Below are 9,888 nucleotides of genomic sequence, written 5' to 3'. Positions count from 1 at the left end.
AAAGCTGTTCCCTTGAGTTAAGGACATCCATTTCTGGTAACTTAGGGGGGAAGGACAATAAGACTTGGGGGGCATGGAAAAAGATTGTATCTGAATCTAGTATCTGTGATAGAAACCATCTGGAAACTATAGTGTAACAGGGAATTTGGTTACAGGGCAAATTGTTTTATGCTCAGAGCCTGATTGGAACAGTGGCAAAAAGGGGATGAGAAGGAAAAGCCTACAGCCAAGATTTGCGGGACCGGAGGGGGAAGAACATTGTCTTCTACCAAATCAGGAAAACTCTGAAGGGTTTTGACATGGGCCAACCAAAAGACAACTGGATGAATGAGCAAGGGAATTCCCTAAGTGGGGCCCTCTGTGGGAAGCAATAAGAAGTTGCAGAAGTCATGAAATAGAGCACCACTTGGTGACACCTACTGGGAGCAATAGGTGTCACAGTACAGCCAAGATCAACCAGCAATACTTGAAGGGAGCTACTGAGAAACACAAGGAATACTGAAGGGACCCACCACAATGGCACCACTAACACAAGGCAAAAGGTAGACTACTGGGAACCATAGGAGAGGAACTCTCTTATTTGGAGTTATAGAGTTGACTAGGAATTTGCATAGAATCAGGGGAAAGGTTGGCTCATAAACGGTTTTTGTTTCGTTTCTCAGTGTGTGGGTTTCTGTTTTGTTTCCCTTTAATAAAAAGAAAACTGTTTTATTCTACATTATTATAAACTGCTTGTAAGTAAAGGTCTTAGTTTCCTGGGAGTGGGGTTTAATCATTTTTTTTTCAGGTTTCTAGATTGGGGCATAAGAGCCAGAATAAGTGAAAAAAAAATAAAACAAACCCTGGGTCCTTTGTACCACCATGGGACTCTGTGGGATGTAGGATTTTACATTATGACAATAATCCAAGTGAGTTTTTCTGTCAGTGAATTAACTGATTATTTTCAGAAATTACCAAGTCAGTGTTTCAACACTGAGTAGATATAGTTTTCTCCTCCATCCCCCTACTTTGAGTTCATGCATGAGAGGCAGTACGGTATAATAGAAAGAATGTTGGCTCTGGAGTAAGAGGACCTGAATTCAAATCCTTTCTGTGATGTCTATAGTCTGTGTAGCTTCATACATGTGATTTAGCTTGGCTGGGACTCAGTTTCCTCACCTATGAAATAAAGGGGTTGTTTCAGATGGCTTCCAAGAATACTTCCAGTGCCAAAATCTGTAATCTTCTTGGATTATGACCCTTTTGAGCCTTAGACCTCTGTATGTATGTAGGAAGAGATGAAATTCTGGGTAAAATGTGGAAGGAGATACCTTGAGAGATAACAAGTTCCACCTCATTTGAGATCCTCATGCAAAGGCTAGAAGCTCACCTGGTCACATTGTAGGACCACAAAAGTTGACCGACTACTTATAGTGATTAGATTTTAGGGAGGAATCATTTTTCACACATGGGTTGGACTGCATGGCCACTGAGGCCTCTTCCAAATCCACAATTCTGTTAACTCTGATTCTAAAATGGGTATGGTGAGCACAGAAATGCGTGGCATCAAACAATGTCAGGCTATGGCCATCCCACAAACCAGCAACAGGTCCAAGTCATTCGTTCCACCTCTCTGGTCTGGCAGAAAAGGTGATGATTCTCTTATTTCAAAGCTTTCAGGATCTGAAATTCCCCAAGTGTGGGCTCACAACAGTGCAGCATCAAAGCAGGGTTTGAACAAAGGGACAATTTTCACATATTGGGAATATACACACCATATAGTATTAATTAATAAAGGCACGGATTTGGGATTCATAATCCCATTGCTGCAAATATTGCCTTTATAAAAGACCTAATTAATTACTATCCTTAAAAAAGAAAGCTTCTTTTCTCACAGAAAGTACAAGTTAGGATTTGTGAAGCATTAACTACCTCTAATTGGAATGTGTTTGGGGTCAGTGCAAAACACAAACCTCATAAATTTTGAGCAGTCTCTAAGCCTGGCAGGGTGCATTCTTCCACCCTTGACCAATAGCAAACATGCACTTTAAAAAAAATGTTGCTTGATTTCACCACTGAGTGTGAAACTGGCCCCATCAGCAGTTCCCCGGAGCCAGCCTAGTGTGACAGCAAGCCAGCCCTGTCGCCAAGATCTTACAGCAGAGCAGCTCTGAGAACTCAGGCCTTTTCTCTGAAAGGACATTGCTTTTCAAGCCCTGGTCACTTCCATTTATCTGCTCTGCAAGGCTGTCCTCCCCCTCTGCTAAAATTCTGAAGTGTGTTTACAATGCATAAAGATTCTCCTCCTTTGTGAACCTGCCTGTAGAAATGACAGGAAGAGCTTCAAGAACAAGGAGAGGGAGGAAAAGAGAGAGGAATAAATAAGGGGGGGGAGGGCTGCCTAGGCAGTCCAAGAAATGTAAATCCTGTTGTAAATAAGGAACACAAACACTTCTCAGAACCCTCTCCAGTAGACCAGCTTGAACAAGTCAGGAATGCAAATGAGATCATAGGGCATACAGCTTGCTTTGACTGGCAGGGGTAATGTATGTATGTTGTTGAAAGTGTCGATGATGTGAGGGAATCAGCATATTGAGTAAACTCAGCCAGGAGGCAGCAAAACTGCTTTCCATACCATAGTTACTGTCCCAATTTAAAGCCCTGGTGTGTGGAGGTTTGGAGAGGGGAGGGCTATGGAATGCAGTGGGGGAGGGAGGTGCATGGTGGGAATTGTAATGACAGAAATGCACATCTGCAGACAGTCCTGGAGAGGTGAAATGAAATGGATGGGCGCCCCGTGGGAGAAACGAGGAGCATTCCACTAAATGCATCGCAATCCATCCAAACACAGATTGTTATGCCAAGGAAGCAGGCAGGCTCTGAATGGGGTTCCAGCTTGTGGAACTTGATGGCTGCCAATGGATGTGTCTGTAAAGTGACTCAGAACTCCTTCTAGACCTTCAACAATATGGCAAAGCGAAACCTCGATGGCTCGAGGAGAGGAATAATCAATTACCTGATGGGGGACAATGCCACAGATTACCCTCATTCAGTATTTGTGGTTGCCTCATTAATGAAGGAAGAATGCCCAAATGATTCAATAACTGCCCAGGGTCATAGCTCCAAATGAATGAAGCTGGAGCTTACTGTGATCATTACTGTAATCCATGACCATAATTTTCATTCAGGAGATGACACAAAAAAGCAGCTCGCTGTTTTTTTTTTCTTTGTCTTATGCTTATATTTTCTTTTTTTTTTTGGTAATTTATATAATGATAGTTTTCTATGAAACTGCTTTGATTCAGCTAAAAATACTAGAGAAGGGGAAAAAGGAATTGTATCCCATAACCTATGTTAAACATTTCAGTGCAAATAAGAGATATATCTTTGACACAGCAAATTAGTCGCCATCATTACTGGAGCCTTCATTTTACTCTAAATATCCTTAAAAAGATGTGTATCAATTTATTCCATCCATAAATCCAAGATTTACTCGGATCTTTACAAGATCAATTGTGTAGCTTTCCAAGAGGAATGCATATTAAAGAGTTGATATCTCAGACAGGGCCTACAAAGATTAGAATAGTTTACCAATGTACATCAAAGATTTATCCACCTTAAGCTCCTACAAGGGAGAAGTTATTTTTTCACAGCTGTACAGGTTATGCATACATAAACAACCAAAGTTAAACTGAGGAAAAAGGGAGGGGAGGTGCCTGATGCTAGCAACCCAATGAGGAGGGGAGAAAAGTTTTTTTTTTGTTTTTTGTTTTTTTAACCTATAGCACCAAGATGCCATAGAGGGCTGGCAACTGTATGATAAAGCAGCATTCTTTGAGGACACTTTTTTTTTTTCCTTCCTGGTATGTAGCTTGATCAGAGTTAAAAAACACCATCCACTTTATGTTGCGAATGTCTTGCTAAGACAGCTCTTATGGCACCCATTTTGGATACATAAAATGCAAATGAAACAACCTAGCTGGCTAGCTTTCTTGGTCTCAGACCTTACTGCTTGGTGCCCATTATGACATTTTAAAGCATTACGACTGGGCCTGGCACTGAATTTCAGATGTTGCTGATAAGAAAGACAGCTGGTCTAGAGAAAGCACTGGGCTGAGAGTAGGATAAATGGAACTCAAAATCTCAACTGCATCACTGATTGAACAAAAGAGAAATGCAGGAGTTGTTCAAGAAGCTGGATGGAGTTTGTAAGCATTAACCCCAATAACATCCCTGGGAAGCAGTTAAGTTTGGAGTGTGTTAGGCTTACCTCTGGGTAGGCCAGAAGTTATCGCCTTTGGGACAGGTCTTGAGGGAAGAATACAAGTAGGGAATATAGCTCAGCAAGACTTGCCCCATCTTCCCGATTATGATCTGAGTGACAGATTTGGAATCAAAGGATCGGGGTTCAGTCAGTTAACTCAACATACATCTATTATGTACCTACTATGTACTAAGCAGGGCAGCTAGATGGTGTGGTGGATAGAGGCCTGGCCCTGGAGTTAGGAAGACCTGGACTCAGACACATACTAGCTGTGCGATCCCTGGGAAGGTTGCTTACCCCTGTTTGCCTCAGTTTCCTCTTGTGTAAAATGGGCTAGAGAAGGAAATGGCAAACTACTCCTCAAATGGGCTCATGAAGAGTCAGACAAAACTGAAACGACTGAATAATAATTGTATTAGGCACCATGCAAACAACAAAAGGTATAAACAGTCCATTCTATCCAGGGTTTCACATTCTAATGGGAGAGACAACATGTAAATAACTACATACATATAAGGTATATACAAAGGAAATGGAAGATCATCTTAGAGGGGAAGGCATGTTAACAGCCTAGGAGATTGAGAAAGGCCTCCTGCAGAAAATTAGTTCAAATCTAAACTCTGCCATTTACTACCAGTGCACCTTAGGGAAATCATTTAACCTCTACTGACTAAAATTCCTTTTTCTATAAAATAAGAAACTTGGAATAGACCGGAGACTCTTTATTGTGTTTCACTCCTCTGGTGAAACCTATGCATCCCTTTTTAGAATGTTTTTAAATACATAAGATCAAATTTATAGGATTAAAGATATAATTTCCCCCTCACAGACTCCCTGAAATCTACCCACAAATCCCTTGGGGTGGTCCACTGACCCCAGTTTAAGAACCCTCATGCTAGATGATCTCTATGGTTCTATGACTCTAATTATTCAAATACAGTACAGAGGAGATAAATGAAAGAATGATAGCTGATATTCATATAGTACTTTAATACTTGCAGAGTATATGCCATATATCACCTGAGCCTCACAACAATCCTTTGAGTTAGGTATTATTAATACTTTAAAGAGAGCTGTCCGTGATCACATACCCAGTAAGCATCTATGATGAGATTTGAACTTAATCTTCCTGACTCCAAGCCCAGCCCTCAATCCACTATACCACACTGTGCAAATAAGACCTAGAGATTTAGTTGCCTGCAAGCTCATATGAGCTAACAATGTGATATGGTTGCCAAAAATGTTGACGTGATCTTCAACTCTATTAATAGAAGTATATTGTCCAGAAACAGGGAGGTCATAGACTCGCTATATTTTGAGCTACTCAGACAACATCTGGAGAACTATGTTCAGGTCTGGGCACCACATTTATAAACTGAAACTGGACCAAGAGAGAGTGATTAAGATAGTGGAGGGTCTGGAAATGATCATCTGAGGAATGGTTGAAGGAAATGGAGATATTTAGCCTGCTTGCAATCCATTGTTTCTCATTCTAATCCAAAACTCATTCACCTCTTTCTAAAGCATTTTGTGGTCTTTGAGATTCTTCCTAAATTCTTTCCTCTGAGGGATACCAAGATATCAATAGGAAATATCTTTAAAATCTCTAATAGAGTGAGGCTGTTTTTGTTTTCTTTTAAAATAGTCCTTTCCAGGTCTGGTTCCAACAGAGTGAGGATCAAGACTAGACCTGTGATTTCACTGGTGTAAGGGGTTTCTGGTGAGGAACTCACTCTATGATTGCAGCTTGTATACCTTAGAAAGCTGCCTAGAGCAATGAGAAGTTACATTACTTGCCCAATGTCACATAGCCAGCCAGCATGTATTAGGAGCAGGACTTGAATACTACCTGGTTTCAAGGTAGTTGTTTTTTCATTTGTTTTTATTTTTTTAAATCCATACTGCTTGTCTTCTAAGATAGCAATATATGTTATTGTGAATGTACTGGGCTTGAAATCAAACAAAAGTCCTACTAGAAAGCAGGCAGTAGATCCAATATGAAACTGAATACGTGGCCCCCCAATCCTAACAAATGAAGTTTAAAATCAATTATTCCTCCAAAATATGGCTGTGCTCTAACTTTCCAGTCTATCCTTTCCATATATTCTCTGCTTCAGACAAACTACCCCTAGTGATAGTGCCTGCCGACTTTCTGACTCCAAGCCTTTGTTCATGTTGGGGTCAATGCCTGGAATGCCTTCCCTTTCCTCTAGGACTTATTGGCTGAATTTCTACCTCTTCTTGAAAACCCAACTCAAGTGTCATTTCTTCCAGGAAGATGTTCCTGATCCCTTCACTTGACAATCTTCCCTTTTGAATCTCACATAGCACTTTGCACCTCCCCTTTGTAATTATCATATATTGTTGGGTATTACAGTTATTAGTGATTGTGCTGCTTTCTTCTGCAAGGTCATAATCTCTATGAATTCAGAATGTGCTTTATTCAAACTCTGTCATCTCTCCCACTTCCTAGAACAGTTTTCTTCACACAGTAGGCCCTAAATAAATTATTTTAATTGAACTGTTGCATTCAAAAGCTAACACTTAGCTTGGAGGGATAGATAATATATTTGATTCTATTCAAAATTACCACAATAAATAGAGAAACAATGGCCCATGACCAATAAGATTAAAGAAAATAGACATACATATAGAAACCTGTCCATAAGGTTTTTTTTAATCAATTATGAGACCAAGACAGAACATATATGATTAGACAGAAGCTCATGTGAAAAAGACTTTATTAAGAGTTTTTTATTTAAAATGGGTTTTATTAACTATAAACTCAAAATATAATTTACCAGCATGTGAAATCATGTCATGTGGTCGAGAGAATACTGGATTTGTAGTTAGAGGATAGGGGTTCAAAACCCAATTCTTCCCCTTTCTGTCAGTGACATCTGGGAACAATTAACTTAACATCTCTGGGTCTCAGTTTCATCAACCATAAAATGAAGAGACTAAAGTCTCCTCCAGTTCTAAATCTTATGATTCCATGATCATAAACTATCTGTTTAATAAAATATACTTACATTTCACTAGAAATTAAAGTCAAATTAACTATTGTAATTTGATGATGATGATGATGATGATGATGATGACAGTGATAGCGTTTTATATAGTATTTTTCAATTTCCAAAGCACTTTCCAAATATAATCTCATTTTATACTCACAACAATCCTTTGGAGGTAAGCAGAATTATTATATTCTTTTTTATAGATGAGGAAACTGAGGCAGACAGGAGTTAAGTAACTTGCCGACATCTAATGTCTGAATTTGGATTTGAATTCAGGTCTTTTTGACCCCAGAGCCATCACTCAATGCGTTGTTCCACCTTCAACAAAAATGACTACCTGCCATCCAAGGACGAGTTTAGAGAAACTCATGACTAAAAAATTATTTTTTTAGCCACATCAATTCGTGAAAATTATATAGATGGTGGAGATCTATATCAGTGGAGGAAGTGCGCACACACAGGAAGTCATATTTAAAGTATCAACTACTTGCGTACAAGATGTGGGAGGTTTGTCTAGTCAACAATTCATGTGAATAAGGAACTGGATTAGGATGGCAAGTTCAAAATATGTCAACAGTATGATATGATGTCATCTGGTCCTGGCGAGACCACTCCTGAATAGTGTATTCATTTCTAGGCACCATATTTTAGGACAGACATTGATGATCTGGATTCCCTCCAGCAGAGGGTAACCAAGTTGGTGAGGGCACTCAAAAACCTCCTGTATGTTCATTGGTTGCAGGTACCAGGAATTTTTTTAACCTGGGGAAGGAGCAAACAGGGAGATCATAATATCCGTCTTCAAGTATTTTAAGGACTGTCTTATGGAAGAAGAATTATATACTTCCTTTGCTTGGCCTTAGAGAACTTGGAGGACTGGGGAGAGTTACAGAGGAGCAATTTTAGCTTGATAGAAAGAAAAACTTACTAATCTGAGTAGTATGAAAGTGGAATGAGTTGTTTTGGGAAAGGGATTTCCTATCAGAGCAGGCCTTCCCATGGAATCTGGATGACCAGTTATCAAGGATCATTGTATTATGGATTCATAAGTGATATAGAATTTAGAAATAGTCTAGTACAATTCCTTAATTTTACAGAGGAGGAAACTGAGGACCCAGATAGAGAAGATTCCTGTTCAGATATGAGTTAGACAAGATAATATTATTCTTAGAATCCACTGTTAAGAGTCACATGAAACAATGATTCTGTGGAAAGTGGGGGGAAAGCCTTTTGTGTGATTTTCTATAGGACAAATGATTTTTCCTTTCTTTCTTTTTTTTTTTTTAGGCGATTGGGGTTAAGTGACTTGCCCAGGGCCGCACAGCTGACACATGATTTTTAAAAGACAATTTGCAATGTTATTTCAAACTCTCTCTGGCAGGCTTGTTCTCTTTAATAGTTTTCTTTTCTTGACTGCTTTTTAAAATTTTGAAAATGTATGCCTTTTGTTTTTGCACCAGTCATTTCTGGAAATATCACCTTCTCTTTCCTCCCTGGCCCACTAGCCTCACTTGCATCAAAGAAAAAGTTAAACAAAATCAATCTACACAGTGACTGCCCCTGAAAATGAATGTAACCTTCTGCACCCATAGTCCTCCACCTTTTCCAAGAAAAGGCAGGGGGTTCTTTTTTTTTTCAATGTATCTTCTCATGGGCTAAGATCGGTCTTGATAATCTTGCTTATTAGAATAACAGCATATTGTTGTTCTCTATTACCACAAAGTAATTATCTCCATTTAATAATAGATAGACCTTTTCTCTACCTGATCATTTTTTACTTTTCCAGTCTCACATTTCTTTCCCTTCCACAAACTATAAAATCTAGATGCACTGTTCTTCAAATCTTCAAATTCTTCATTTAATCTCCAGTCTCCATGTCTTTGCACTGGCTGTCCTCGCTCCCCCTTCCCCCCATGCCTTGAATGCTCTTCCCTCTCACTTCTTCCTTTCAGTTTCTCTGACTTTCACCAAGTCCCTGACCAAATCCTACCTTCTGCAATAAGGCCTTTCCTGGTACCCCCTCAACTACTAATAATGCCTTCCTTTCAATCAATCATTAAACATTTATTAAGTACCTACTATGCACCGGACACTGTGCTAAGCACTGAGGATACAAAAAGAGGCAAAAGACAGTTCCTAATCTCAAGGATTTTACAATTTTATGAGATTACCTCCATCTACTCTATAAATCTGTATACCTAGTTACTGACATGACACCTCCCCCATTAGAATATCAGCTCTTCTAGGGTTTCTGTCTTTCTTTATATCCCCAGCACTTAGCAGAGTGTTTGGCATATAATAAGTGCTTAATAAATGCTTTTGATTGACTGAATATTAAACAGAGTTCATCTTCATTTTAGTGGTCTCTTCATTTACATTATAATGGCCCTTGAATATCTTGTTTTCCTAGTTCAGCTTAACTCTGCATCAATTCATGTCTTCCCATGTTTCTCTGAATTCCTCATAGTCACAATTTCTTACAGAACAATACTTTTCCATTACATTCATAGATTATGATTTGATCAGCAATTTGCCAGTCAATGGGCAACCAATTTGTTCACAGTTCTTTATTATCACCAAAACACACACACACACACACACACACACACACACACACACACACACACA

At 39.2% G+C, this 9,888-nt stretch overlaps 1 long non-coding RNA gene across 1 annotated transcript in view; it reads left to right on the top strand.

The window, feature by feature from the left end:
* Nucleotides 1-308: 308 nt before the first annotated feature.
* Nucleotides 309-9,888, top strand: part of LOC114027466 — a 38,215-nt gene continuing 28,635 nt past the window's right edge. Inside the window, exon 1 of the long non-coding RNA XR_003567261.1 lies at nt 309-542. This is a non-coding gene — a long non-coding RNA (uncharacterized LOC114027466). The remainder of the gene's footprint in view (nt 543-9,888) is intronic.

The sequence above is a fragment of the Vombatus ursinus genome, unplaced genomic scaffold (assembly GCF_900497805.2).
Source record: "Vombatus ursinus unplaced genomic scaffold, bare-nosed wombat genome assembly UNPS02014861.1, whole genome shotgun sequence".
NCBI lineage: Eukaryota > Metazoa > Chordata > Mammalia > Diprotodontia > Vombatidae > Vombatus > Vombatus ursinus.
The sequence above is the reverse complement of the archived record's forward strand: the minus strand, read 5'-3'. Positions and strand labels throughout refer to the sequence as shown.